The sequence below is a fragment of the Gorilla gorilla genome, chromosome 16 (genome assembly GCF_029281585.2).
Source record: "Gorilla gorilla gorilla isolate KB3781 chromosome 16, NHGRI_mGorGor1-v2.1_pri, whole genome shotgun sequence".
NCBI classification, from domain to species: domain Eukaryota; kingdom Metazoa; phylum Chordata; class Mammalia; order Primates; family Hominidae; genus Gorilla; species Gorilla gorilla.
In genome coordinates, this window is record NC_073240.2 from 5,112,771 (window position 1) to 5,126,028 (window position 13,258).

The window sequence follows — 13,258 nt, forward strand, 5'->3', positions numbered from 1 at the left end:
TCTGCACTGGTGACTCAGGTGAAAGAACCTTGTCTGATATCTGCCTAAGGGGGAGTTGTGACATCATAACTCTGCACTGGTCACCCAGGTGACAGTCCCTTGTCTGTGATCTGCCTAAGGGTGCATTGTGACATCGTAACTCTGCACTGGACACCCAGGTGGCAGACCCTTGTCTGGGATCTGCCTAAGGTTGCATTGTGACATCATAACTCTGCACTGGGCATCCAGGTGACAGTCCCACGTCTGTGATCTGCCAAAGGGGGCATTGCGACATCATAACTCAGCACTGGTCACCCCGGTGACAGACTCTTTTCTGTGATCTGCCTAAGGGGACATTGTGACATCATAACGCTGCACTGGTCACCCAGTTGACAGGCCCTTGTCTGTGATCTGCTTAAGGGGGCATTGTGACATCATAACTCTGCGCTGGGCGTCCAGGTGACATTCCCTTGTCTGTGATCTGCCTACGGGGGCATTGTGACATCATAACACTGCCCTGGTCACACATGTGACAGGCCCTTGTCTGTGACCTGCTTAAGAAGGCATTGTGACATCGTAACTCTGCACTGGGCACCCAGATGTCAGGCCCTTGACTTTGATCCACCTAAGGGGGCATTGTGACATCATATCTCTGCACTGGAGACCCAGATGACAGGCTCTTGTCTGTGATCTGCCTAAGGGCGCATTGTGGCATCATAACTCTGCACTGGTCACCCAGGTGACAGGCCCTTGTCTGTGATCAGTCCAAGGGCGCATTGTGACATCATAACTCTGCACTTGTAACCCAGGTGAGAGGCCCTTGTCTTTGATCTGCCTAAGGGGGCTTTGTGACATCATAACTCTGCATTGGGCCCCCAGGTGACAGGCCCTTGTCTTTTATCTGCCTAAGGGGGCATTGTGACATCATAATTCTGCACTGGATACCCAGGTGACACACCGTGTCTGTGATACCCCTAAGGGGGCATTGTGACATCATAAATCTGCGCTGGTAACCCAGGTGACATCCCCATTTCTGTGATCTGCCTAAGAGAGCATTGTGACATCGCAACACTGCACTGGTCACACAGGAGACAGGCTCTTGTCTGTGAACTCCCTCAGGGGGCATTGTGCCATCATAACTGCGCACTGGTCACCCAAGTGACAGACCCTTGTCTGTGATTTTTCTAAGGGGGCATTGTGACATCATAACTCTGCACTGGTCACCAAGGTGAGAGACCCTTGTCTGTGATCTGCCTTATGGTGCTTTGTGACATCATAACTCTGCACTGGGCACCCAGGTGATAGACCCACGTCTGTGATCTGCCTAAGGGGGCATTGTGACATCATAACTCTGCACTCGTCACCCAGATGACAGGCCCTTGTCTGTGATCTGCCTAAGGGTGCATTGTGACATCATAATTCTGCACTTGGCACCCAGGTGACAGACCCTTGTCTGAGATCTGCCTAAGGGGGCATTGTGACATCATAACTCTGCACTGGTCACCCAGGTGAGAAACCATTGTCTGTGATCTGCCTAAGGGTGCATTGTGACATCATAACTCTGCACTGGTTCCCCAGGTGACAGATCCTTGCCTTTCATCTGCTAAAGGGGGCATTGTGACATCATAACTCTGCACTGGGCACCAACGTGACAGGCCCTTGTCTGTGATCTGCCTAAGGAGGCATTGTGACATCATAACTCTGCACTGGGCACCCAGGTGACAGGCCCTTGTGTTTGATGTGCCAAAGGGGTATTGTGGCATCATATGTCTGCACTGGGCACCCAGGTGAGAGGCCCTTGTCTTTGATCTGCCTTAGGGGGCAGTGTGACATAATAATTCTGCACTGGACACCCAGGTGACAGACCCTTGTCTGTGATCTCCCTAAGGGGGCATTGAGACATCATAAATCTTCACAGGTAACCCAGGTGACACATCCTTGTCTGTGATCTGCCTAAGGGGGCATTGTGACATCATAACTCTTCACTGGTCACCCTTGTTACAGAACCTTTACTGTGATCTGCCTAAGGGGTCATTGTGACATCATAACTCTGCACTCGTCACCAAGGGGAGAGACCCTTGTCTGTGATCTGCCTAAGGGGGCATTGTGACATCATAAATCTGCGCTGGTCACCCAGGTGACAGAACCTTGTCTGTGATCTGCGTAAGGGGGCATTGTGACATCATAACCCTTCACTGATAACCTAGGTGAGAGACCCTTGTTTTCGATCTGCCTAAGGGGGCATTGTGACATCATAACTCTGCACTGGGCAACCTGATGACAGGCCCTTGTCCGTGGTCTGCCTAAGGGTGTATTGTGACATCATATCTCTGCACTGGGCACCCATGTGACAGGCCCTTGTCTGAGATCTGCCTAAGTGGGCATTGTGACATCATAACTCTGCACTGGGCACCCAGGTGACAGACCCTTTTCTGTGATTTTCCTAAGGGGGCATTGGGACATCATAACACTGCACTGGTCACCAAGGTGAGAGACCCTTGTCTGTGATCTGCCTAAGGGTACATTGTGACATCATAACTCTGCACTGGGCACCCAGGTGACAGACGCCTGTCTGCGATCTGCCTAAGTGGGCATTGTGACATCATAACTCTGCACTGCTCACCCCAGTGAGAAACCCCTGTCTGTGATCTACCTAAGGGTGCATTGTGTCATCATAACCCTGCACAGGTTCCCCAGATGACAGGCCCTTGTCTTTGATCTGCTTAAGGGGGCATTGTGACATCATAACTCTGCACTGTGCACCAAGTTGACAGGCCCTTGACTGTGATCTGCCTAACGGGGCATTGTGACATTATAACTCTCTACTGGGCACTCCGGTGACAGGCCCTTGTGTTTGATCAGCCAAAGGATTATTTTGGCATCGTTTCTCTGCACTGGGCAACCAGGTGAGAGGCACTTGTCTTTGATCTGCCTAAGTGGGCATTGTGACATCATAACCTTCCACTGGTCACCCAGGTGAAAGTCCCTTTTCTGTGATCTGCCTGGGGAGTCATTGTGACATCATAACTCTGCACTTTTCACCCAGGTGACAGGCCCTTGTCTGTTTTCTGCTAAGGGGGCATTGTCACATCATAACTCTGCACTGCTCACCCAAGTGACAGACCCTTGTCTGTGATCCGCCTAAGGGGGCATTGTGACATCACAACTCTGCACTGTTCACTCAGGTGACAGGCCCTTGACTGTGATCTGCCTAAGGTGCCATTGTGACATCATAACACTTCACTAGTCACCCAGTTGACAGGCCCGTGTCTGTGATCTGCCTAAGGGGGCATTGTGACATCAAAACCCTGCACTGGGCATTTAGGTGACAGGCCCTTGTCTGTGATCTGCCTAAGGGGGCATTGTGACATCATAACTCTGCACTGGTCACCCAGGTGAGAGACCCTTGTCTTTGATCTTCCTAAGGGGGCATTGTGACATCATAACTCTGCACTGGGCATCCTGGAGACCGGTCCTTGTCTTTGATCTGCCTAAAGGGGCATTGTTACATCATATCTCTGCACTGAGCACACAGGGGACCGGCCCCTGTCTGTGATCTGCCTAAGGTGGTATTGTGACATCATAACTCTGCACTGGTCACCCACGTGACAGGTCCTTGTCTGTGATCTGCCTAAGGGGGCACTGTGACATCATAACTCTGCACTGGTCACCCAGGGGGCACACTATTTTCTGTGATCTCCCTAAGGGGTCATTTTGACATCATAACTCTGCAGTGGTCACCCAGGTGACCGAACCTACTCTGTGATCTGCCTAAGGGGGCATTGTGACATCATAACTCTGCACTGCTCCATAAGGTGAGAGACGATTGTCCCTGATCTGCCTAAGGGGGCAATGTGACATTATAACTCTGCACTGGGCACCCAGGTGACCGGCTCTTGTCTTTCATCTGCCAAATGGGCTTTGTGAGATCATATCTCTGCACTGAGCACCCAGGTGACAGGCACTTGTCTTTGATCTGCCTAAGGGGGCATTGTGACATCATAACTATGCACTGGACACCCAGGTGACAACCTCTAGTCTGTGATTTCCCTAAGGGGGCATTGTGACATCATAAATCTTCAATGGTAACCCAGGTGACAGACCCTTGTCGGTGATCTGCCTATGGGGTCATTGTGACGTCATAAATCTTTACTGGTCACCCTGGTGACAGTCCCTTGTCTGTGATCTACCTAAGGGGATATTGTGACATCGCAACTCTGCCCTGGTCACCGAGGTGAAAGACCCTTGTCTGTGATCTGCCTAAAGGGACATTGTGACATCATTACTCTGCACTGGTCACCCAGGTGACAGGCCCTTGTCTGTGATCTCCCTAAGGGGAATTGTGACATCATAACTCTGCACTGCTCACCCTGTTGACAGGCCCTTGTCTGTGATCTGCCTAAGGGGGTATTGTGATACCATAACACTGCACTGGGCACCCAGGTGACAGGCCCTTGTCTGTGATCTGCCTAAGGGGGCATTGTGACATCATAACTCTGCACTGGTCACCCAGATGACAGGCACATGTCTGTGATCTGCCTAAGGGGGTGTTGCAACATCATAACTCTGCACTGGTCACCCAGGTGACAGCCCCTTGTCTGTGATCTGCCCAAGGGCGCATTGTGACTTCATAAATCTGCACCGATCACCCAGATGTCAGACCCTTGTCTGTGATCTGCCTAAGGGGGCATTGTGACATCATAAATCAGCACTGCTAACCCAGGTGGCAGACCCTGGTATGTGATCTGCCTAAGGGGCATTGTGACATTATAACTCTGCACTGGTCACCCTGGTGACAGACGCTTGTTTGTGATCTGCCTAAGGGGACATTGTGACATCATAACTCTGCACTGGTAACTCATTTGAAAGACCCTTGTCTGTGATCTGCCTAAGGGGGCCTTGTGACAACATAACCCTGCACTGATAACCAAGGTGAGAGACCCTTGTCTGTGATCTGCCTAAGGGAGTATTGTGACATCATATCTCTGCACTGGGCACCCAGGTGACAGGCTCTTCTCTGTGATCTGCCCAAGGGGGCATTGTGACATCATAACTCTGCACTGGTCACCCAGGTGACAGGCCCTTTTCTGTTATCTGCCCAAGGGCGAATTGTGACATCATAACTCTGCGGTGGTTACCTAGGTGACAGGCCCTTGTCTGTGATCTGCCTAAGGGGGAATTGTGACATCATAACTCTGCACTGGGCACCGAGGTGACAGGCCCTTGCCTTTGATCTCCGTAAGGGGGCTTTGTGACATCATATCTCTGCACTGGGCACCCAGGTGACAGGCTCTTGTCTGTGATCTGCCTAAGGGGGTGTTATGACATCATAACTCTGCACTGATCACCCAGGTGACAGGCCCCTGTCTTTGATCTGCCCAAGGGCACATTGTGACATCATAACTCTGCACTTGTCACCTAGGTGACAGGCCCTTGTCTGTGGTCTGCCTAAGGGGGTATTGTCACATCATAACTCTGCACTGGTCACCCAGGTGACAGGCCCTTGTCTGTGATTTGCCTAAGGTGGCATTGTGACATCATAACTCTGCACTGGTCACCCAGGTGACAGACCCTTGTTTGTGATCTGCCTAAGGGGGCATTGTGACATCATAACTCTGCACTGGTCACCCAGGTCACAGACCCTTGTCTGTTATTTCCCAAAGGGGACATTGTGACATCATAAATCTGCACTGGTAAAGTAGTTGGCGGACCATTGACTCCGATCTGCCTAAGTGGGCATTGTGACATCATAACTCTGCACTGGTCACCCTGGTGACAGACCCTTGTCTGTGATCTGCCTAAGGGGATATCGTCACATCATATCTCTGCCCTGGTGACTCTGGTGAAAGACCCTTGTCTGTAATCTGCCTTAGGGGGCACTGTGACATCATAACTCTGCACTGATCACCCAGGTGACAGTCCCTTGACTGTGATCTGCCTAAGGGGGCATTGTGACATCATAAATCTGCACTGGACACTCAGGTGTCAGGCGCTTGTCTGTGATCTAAGGGGCATTGTGAAATGATAACTCTGCACCGGTCACCCAGGTGACAGGCCCTTGTCTGTGATCTGCCTAAGGGGGTATTGTGACATCATAACTCTGCACTGGTCACCAAGGTGACACACCTTTTCCTTCGATCTGTCTAAGGGGTCATTGTGACATCATAACTCTGCAGTGGTCACCCAGGTGACAGAACCACGTCTGTGATCTGCCTAAGGGGGCATTGTGACATCATAACTCTGCACTGGTCACCCTGGTGACAGACCCTTTACCTTGATCTGCCTAAGCGGACATTGTGACATCATAACTCTGCACTGGTCACCCAGGGGGTACACCTTTTTCTGTGATCTGCCTAAGGGGTCATTTTGACATCATAATTCTGCACTGGTCGCCCAGGTGACAGAACCTCCTCTGTGATCTGCCTAAGCGGGCATTGTGACATCATAAATCTGCACTGGTCACCCAGGTGGCAGAACCTCCTCTGTGATCTGCCTAAGGGGGCAATGTGGCATTATAACTCTGCACTGGGCACCCAGGTGACAGGCTCTTGTCTTTGATCTGCCAAAAGGGCTTTGTGACATCATAAATCTGCACTGGGCACCCAGGTGACAGACCCTTTTCCTTGATCTGCCTAAGGGGACATTGTGACATCATAAGTCTCCACTGGTCATCCAGGTGACACACCCTTGTCTGTGATCTGCCTGAGGGGGCAATGTGACATCATAACTCTGCACTGGTCTCCCAGGTGACAGGCCCTTGTCTGTGATCTGCTAAGGGGGCATTCTGACATCTTAATTCTGCACTGGTTACCCAAGTGACAGGCCCTTCTCTGTGAACTACCTAAGGGGGCATTGTGACATCATAACTCCACACGGGGCACCCAGGAGACAGGCTCTTGTCCGTGGTCTTCCTAAGGTGGTGTTGTGACATCATAACTCTGCACTGGTCACCCGGGTAACAGGCCCTTGTCTGTGATCTGTCTAAGGGGGCATTGTGACATCATAACTCTGCACTGGTCACTCAGGTCAGAGAAACTTGCCTGTGATCTCCCTAAGGTGGCATTGTGACATCATAAATCTGCACTGGTCACCCTGGATACAGACACTTGTCTGTGATCTGCTCAAGGGGATATTGTGACATCATATCTCTGTACTGGTGACCCAGGTGAAAGACCCTTGTCTGTAATGTGCCTAAGGGCGCATTGTGACATCATAACTCTGCACTGGTCACCCAGGTGACAGTCCCTTGTCTGTGATCTGCCTAAAAGGGCATTGTGACAACATAACTCTACACTGGACACCCAGTTGACAGGCCCATGTATGTAATCTAATTGGCATTTTGACATGATAACTCTACACTGGTCACCCAGGTGACAGGCCCTTGTCTGTGATCTGCCTAAGGGGGTATTGTGACATCGTAACTCTGCACTGTTCACCCAGGTGACACAACTTTCTCTGTGATCTGCCTAAGGGGTTATTGTGACATCGTAACTCTGCACTGGTCACCCAGGTGACAGTACCTTGTCTCTGATCCGCCTAAGGGTGCACTTTGACATTATAATTCTGCACTGTTCACCAAGGTGAGAGAAACTTGTCAGTGGTCTGCCTAGGGTGGCATTGTGACATCATAACTCTGCACTGGTCACACTGGTGACAGACCCTTGTTTGTGATCTGCCTAAGAGGGTATTGTGACATCGTAACCCTGCACTGATAACCAAGGTGAGAGACCCTTTTCTGTGATCTGCCTAAGGAGACATTGTGACATCATAACTCTGCACTGGGCAACCTGGTGACAGGCCCTTGTCTGTGGTCTGTCTAAGGGTGTATTGTGACATCATATCTCTGCACTGGGCACCCAGGTGACAGGCCCTTGTCTGTGATCTGCCAAAGTGGGCATGGTGACATCATAACTCTGCACTGGGCACCCAGGTGACAGACCCTTGTCTGTGATTTCCCTAAGCTTGCATTGTGACATCATAACACTGCACTGGTCACCAAGGTGAGAGACCCCTGTCTGTGATCTGCCTAAGGGGGCATTGTGACATCATAACTCTGCACTGATAACCAAGGTGAGAGACCCTTGTCTGTGATCTGCCTAAGAGGGCATTGCGACATCATAAGACTGCACTGGGCAACCTGGGGACAGGCCCTTGTCTGTGGACTGTCTAAGGTTGCATTGTGACATCATATGTCTGCACTGGGCACCAAGGTTACAGGCCCTGGTCTGTGATCTGCCTAAGTGGGCATTGTGACATCATAACTCTGCACTGGGCAACGAGGTGACAGACGCCTCTCTGAGATCTGCCTATGTGGGCGTTGTGACAGCATAACTCTGCACTGGTCACCCAGGTGAGAAACCCTTTTCAGTGATCTGCCTAAGGGTGCATTGTGACACCATAACTCTACACTGGTCACACAGGTGACAGACCCTTCTCTTTCATCTGCTTAAGGGGGCATTGTGACATCATAACTCTGCACTGGGCACCAAGGTGACAGGCCCTTGTCTGGGATCTCCCTAATCGGGAATTGTGACATCATAACTCTGCACTGGGAACCAAGGTGACAGGCCCTTGTCTGTGATCTCCCTAAAGAGGCATTGTGACATCATAACTCTGCACGTGCTGCCAAGTTGACAGACAATTGTCTGTGATCTGCCTATGGGGGAATTGAGACATTATAGCTCTGCACAAGTCACAATGGCGACAGGCCCTTCTCTGTGATCTAAGTGGGCATTGTGACATGATAACTCTGCATTGGTCACCCAGGAGACAGGCACTTGTCTGCGATCAACCTAAGGTGGCATTGTGACATCATAACTCTGCACTGGTCACCAAGGTGCGAGACCATTTTCTCTGATCTGCCTAAGGGGACATTGTGACATCATAACTCTGCACTGGTCACCCAGGTGACAGAACCTTGTCTGTGATCTGCCTAAGGGGGCATTGTGACATAACTCTGCACTAGTCACCAAGGTGAGAGACCCTTGTCTTTGATCTGCCTAAAGGGACATTGTGACATCATGACTCTGCACTGGGGACTCAGGTGAAAGAACCTTGTCTGATATCTGCCTAAGGTTGCATTGTGACATCATAACTCTGCACTGGACACCCAGGTGACAGACCCTTGTCTGGGATCTGCCTAAGGTTGCATTGTCACATCATAACTCTGCACTGGACACCCAGGTGACAGACCCACGTCTGTGATCTGCCGAAGGGGGAATTGCGACATCATAACTCAGCACTGGCCACCCAGGTGACAGGCCCTTGTCTGTTTTCTGTGTAAGGGGGCATTGTGACATCATAACTCTGCACTGGGCGTCCAGGTGACATTCCTTTGTCTTTGATCTGCCTCAGGGGGCATTGTGACATCATAACTCTGCCCTGGTCACCCATGTGACAGGCCCTTGTCTGTGACCTGCTTAAGGAGGCATTGTGACATCGTAACTCTGCACTGGGCACCCAGATGTCAGGCCCTTGACTTTGATCTGCCTAAGGATGCATTGTGACATCATATCTCTGCACTGGAGACCCAGGTGACAGGCTCTTGTCTGTGATCTGCCTAAGGGCGCATTGTGGCATCATAACTATGAACTGGTCACCCAGGTGACAGGCCCTTGTCTGTGATCAGTCCAAGGGCCCATTGTGACATCATAACCCTGCACTGGTAACCCAGGTGAGAGGCCCTTGTCTTTGATCTGCCTAAGGGGGCTTTGTGACATCATAACTCTGCATTGGGCCCCCAGGTGACAGGCCCTTGTCTTTTATCTGCCTAAGGGGCATTGTGACATCATAATTCTGCACTGGATACCCAGGTGACAGACCGTGTCTGTGATATCCCTAAGGGGGCATTGTGACATCATAAATCTGCACTGGTAACCCAGGTGACATCACCATTTCTGTGATCTGCCTAAGGGAGCATTGTGACATCACAACACTGCACTGGTCACACAGGAGACAAGCTGTTGTCCGTGAACTCCCTCAGGGGGCATTGTGCCATCATAATTCCGCACTGGTCACCCAGGTGACAGACCCTTGTCTGTGATTTGCCTAAGGGGACATTGTGACATCATAACCCTGCACTGGTCACTCAGGTGACAGACCCTTTTCTGTGAACTTCCTAAGGGGGCATTGTGACATCATAACTATGCACTGGTCACCCAGGTGAGAGACCCTTGTGTGTGATCTGCCTAAGGGGGCATTGTGACATCATAACACTGCACGGGTCACCAAGGTGACAGACCCTCCTCTGTGATCTGCCTAAGGGGGCATTGTGACATCATGACTCTGCACGTGCTACCAAGTTGACAGTCCCTTGTCTGTGATCTGCCTAAGGGCGAATTGAGACATCATAACTCTGCACAAGTCCCCATGGCGACAGGCCCTTGTCTGTGATCGAAGGGGGCATTGTGACATGATAACCGTGCACTGGTCACCAAGGTGACAGGCACTTGTCTCTGATCAACCTATGGTGGCATTGTGACATCAAAACTCTGCACTGGTCACCCAGGTGTGAGACCTTTTTCTGTGATCTGCCTAAGGGGTCATTGTGACATCATAACTCTACATTGGTTACACAGGTGACAGTCCCTTGTCTGTGATCTGCCTAAGGGGGCATTGTGACATCATAACTCTGCACTGGTCACCCAGGTGACAGACCCTTGTCTGTGATCTGCCTAAGGGGGCATTGTGACATCATAACTCTGCACTGGTCACCCTGGTGACAGGCCCTTGTCTGTGATGTACCTAAGGGGACATTGTGACTTCGTAACTCTGCACTGGTCACCCAGGTGAAAGACCCCTGTCTGTTATCTGCCTAACGGGGCATTGTGACATCTTTACTCTGCACTGGTCACCCAGGTGACAGACCATTGTCTGTGATCTGCCTAAGGGGCATTGTGACATAATAACTCTCCACGCGTCACCCTGGTGACAGACCCTTGTCTGTGATCTGCCTAAGGGGATATTGTGACATCATAACTCTGCACTGGTGACCCAGGTGAAAGACCGTTGTCTGTAATCTGCCTAAGGGGGCACTGTGATATCATAACTCTGCACTGGTCACCCAAGTGACAGGCCCTTGTCTGTGATCTGCCTAAGGGGCATTGTAACATCACAACGATGCACTGGTCACCCAGGTGTCACACCATTTTCTGTGATCTAAGGGGTCATTTTGACATCATAACTCTGCACTGGTCACCCAGGTGACAGAACCTCGTCTGTGATCTGCCTAAGGGGGCATTGTGACATCATAACTCTGCACTGGGCATCAAGGTGACAGGCGCTTGTCTGTGATGTGCCTAAGGGGCATTGTGACATCGTAACTCTGCACTGGGCATCAAAGTTACCGGCCATTGTCCGTGATCTTCCTAAGGGGGCATTGTGACATCATAACTCGGCACTGGATACCATCGTGAGAGACCCTTGTCTGTGATCTGCCTCAGCGGGCATTGTGACATTATAACTCCGCACAGGTCACCCAGGTGACGGACCCTTGTCTGTGATCTGCCTAAGGCGGCATTGTGACATAATAACTCTCCACGGGTCACGCAGGGGACAGACCCTTGTCTGATATCTGCCTAAGGGAGCATTGTGACATCATAACTCTCCACGGGTACCCCAGGGGAAAGGCCATTGTCTGTGATCTGCCGAAGGGGGCATTGAGACATCATAACTCTGCACTGGTCACCCAGGTGACAGACCCTTGTATGTGATATACCTAAGGGGGCCTTGTGACATCTTATCTCTACACTGGTCACCCAGGTGACAGACCATTGTCTGTGATTTGCCTAAGGGGCATTGTGACATAATAACTCTACACGCGTCACCCTGGTGACAGACCCTTGTCTGTGATCTGCCTAAGGGGATATTGTGACTTCATAACTCTGCACTGGTGACCCAGGTGAAAGACCGTTCTGTGTAATCTGCCTAAGGGGGCACTGTGATATCATAACTCTGCACTGGTCACCCAGCTGACAGGCCCTTTTCTGTGATCTGCCTAAGGGGCGCTGTGACATCACAACGATGCACTGGTCACCCAGGTGTCACACCTTTTTCTGTGATCTAAGGGGTCATTTTGACATCATAACTCTGCACTGGTCACCCAGGTGACAGAACCTCGTCTGTGATCTGCCTAAAGGGGCATTGTGACATCATAACTCTGCACTGGTCACCCAGTTGACGGGCCATTGTCTGTGATATGCCTAAGTGGGCATTGTGACATCATAACTCAGCACTGATAACGAAGGTGAGAGACCCTTGTCTGTGATCTGCCTAAGGCGGCATAGTGATATCATAACTCTGCACTGGGCAACCTGGTGACAGGCCGTTGTCTGTGGTCTGCCTAAGGGGGCATTGTGCCATCATATCTCTACACTGAGCACCCAGGGGACAGGCCCTTGTCTTTGATCTGCGTAAGGGGACATTGTGACATCATATCTCTGCACAGGGCACCCAGGCGACAGGCCCTTGTCTGTGGTCTGCCTAAGGGGATATTGTGACATCATATCTCTGCACTGGTAACCCAGGTGACAGTCCCTTGTCTGTGATCTGCTCAAGGGGGCATTGTGAGATCATAAGTCTGCACTGGTCACCCTGGTGACAGACCTTTTCCTATGATCTGCCTAAGGGGATATTGTGACATCGTAACTCTACACTGGTCACACAGTTGAAAGACCCTAGGCTGTGATCTGCCTAAGGGGGCATTGTGACATCATAAATCTGCACTGGTCAGCCAGGGGACTGGCCCTTGACTGTGATCTGCCTATGGGGGCATTGTGACATCTTAACTCTGCACTGGTCACCCAGGTGTCAGGCCCTTGTCTGTGATCTGCATAAGGGGGCATTGTGACATGATAACTCTGTACTGGGCACCCAAGTGACAGGCCCTTGTCTGTGATCTGCCTAAGGGGGCATTGTGACATCATAACTCTGCACTGGTCACCTAGGTGACAGACACTTGTCTTTGATCTGCTTAAGGGGGCATTGTGACATCATAACTCTGCACTGGGAACCAAGGGCCAGGCCATTGTCTGTGATCTGCCTTAGGGGGCACTGTGAAATCATAACCCTGCCCTGGGCACCCAGGTGACAGGCCCTTGTCTTTGATCTGCCAAAGGGGCATTGTGACATCATATCTATGCGCTGGGTACCTAGGTGACAGGCCCTTGTCTTTGATCAGCCTAAGGGAGCATTGTGACATGACAAATCTGCACCACACACCCAGGAGACAGACCCTTGTCTGTGATAGCCCGAAGGAAGCATTGTGACATCATAAATCTGC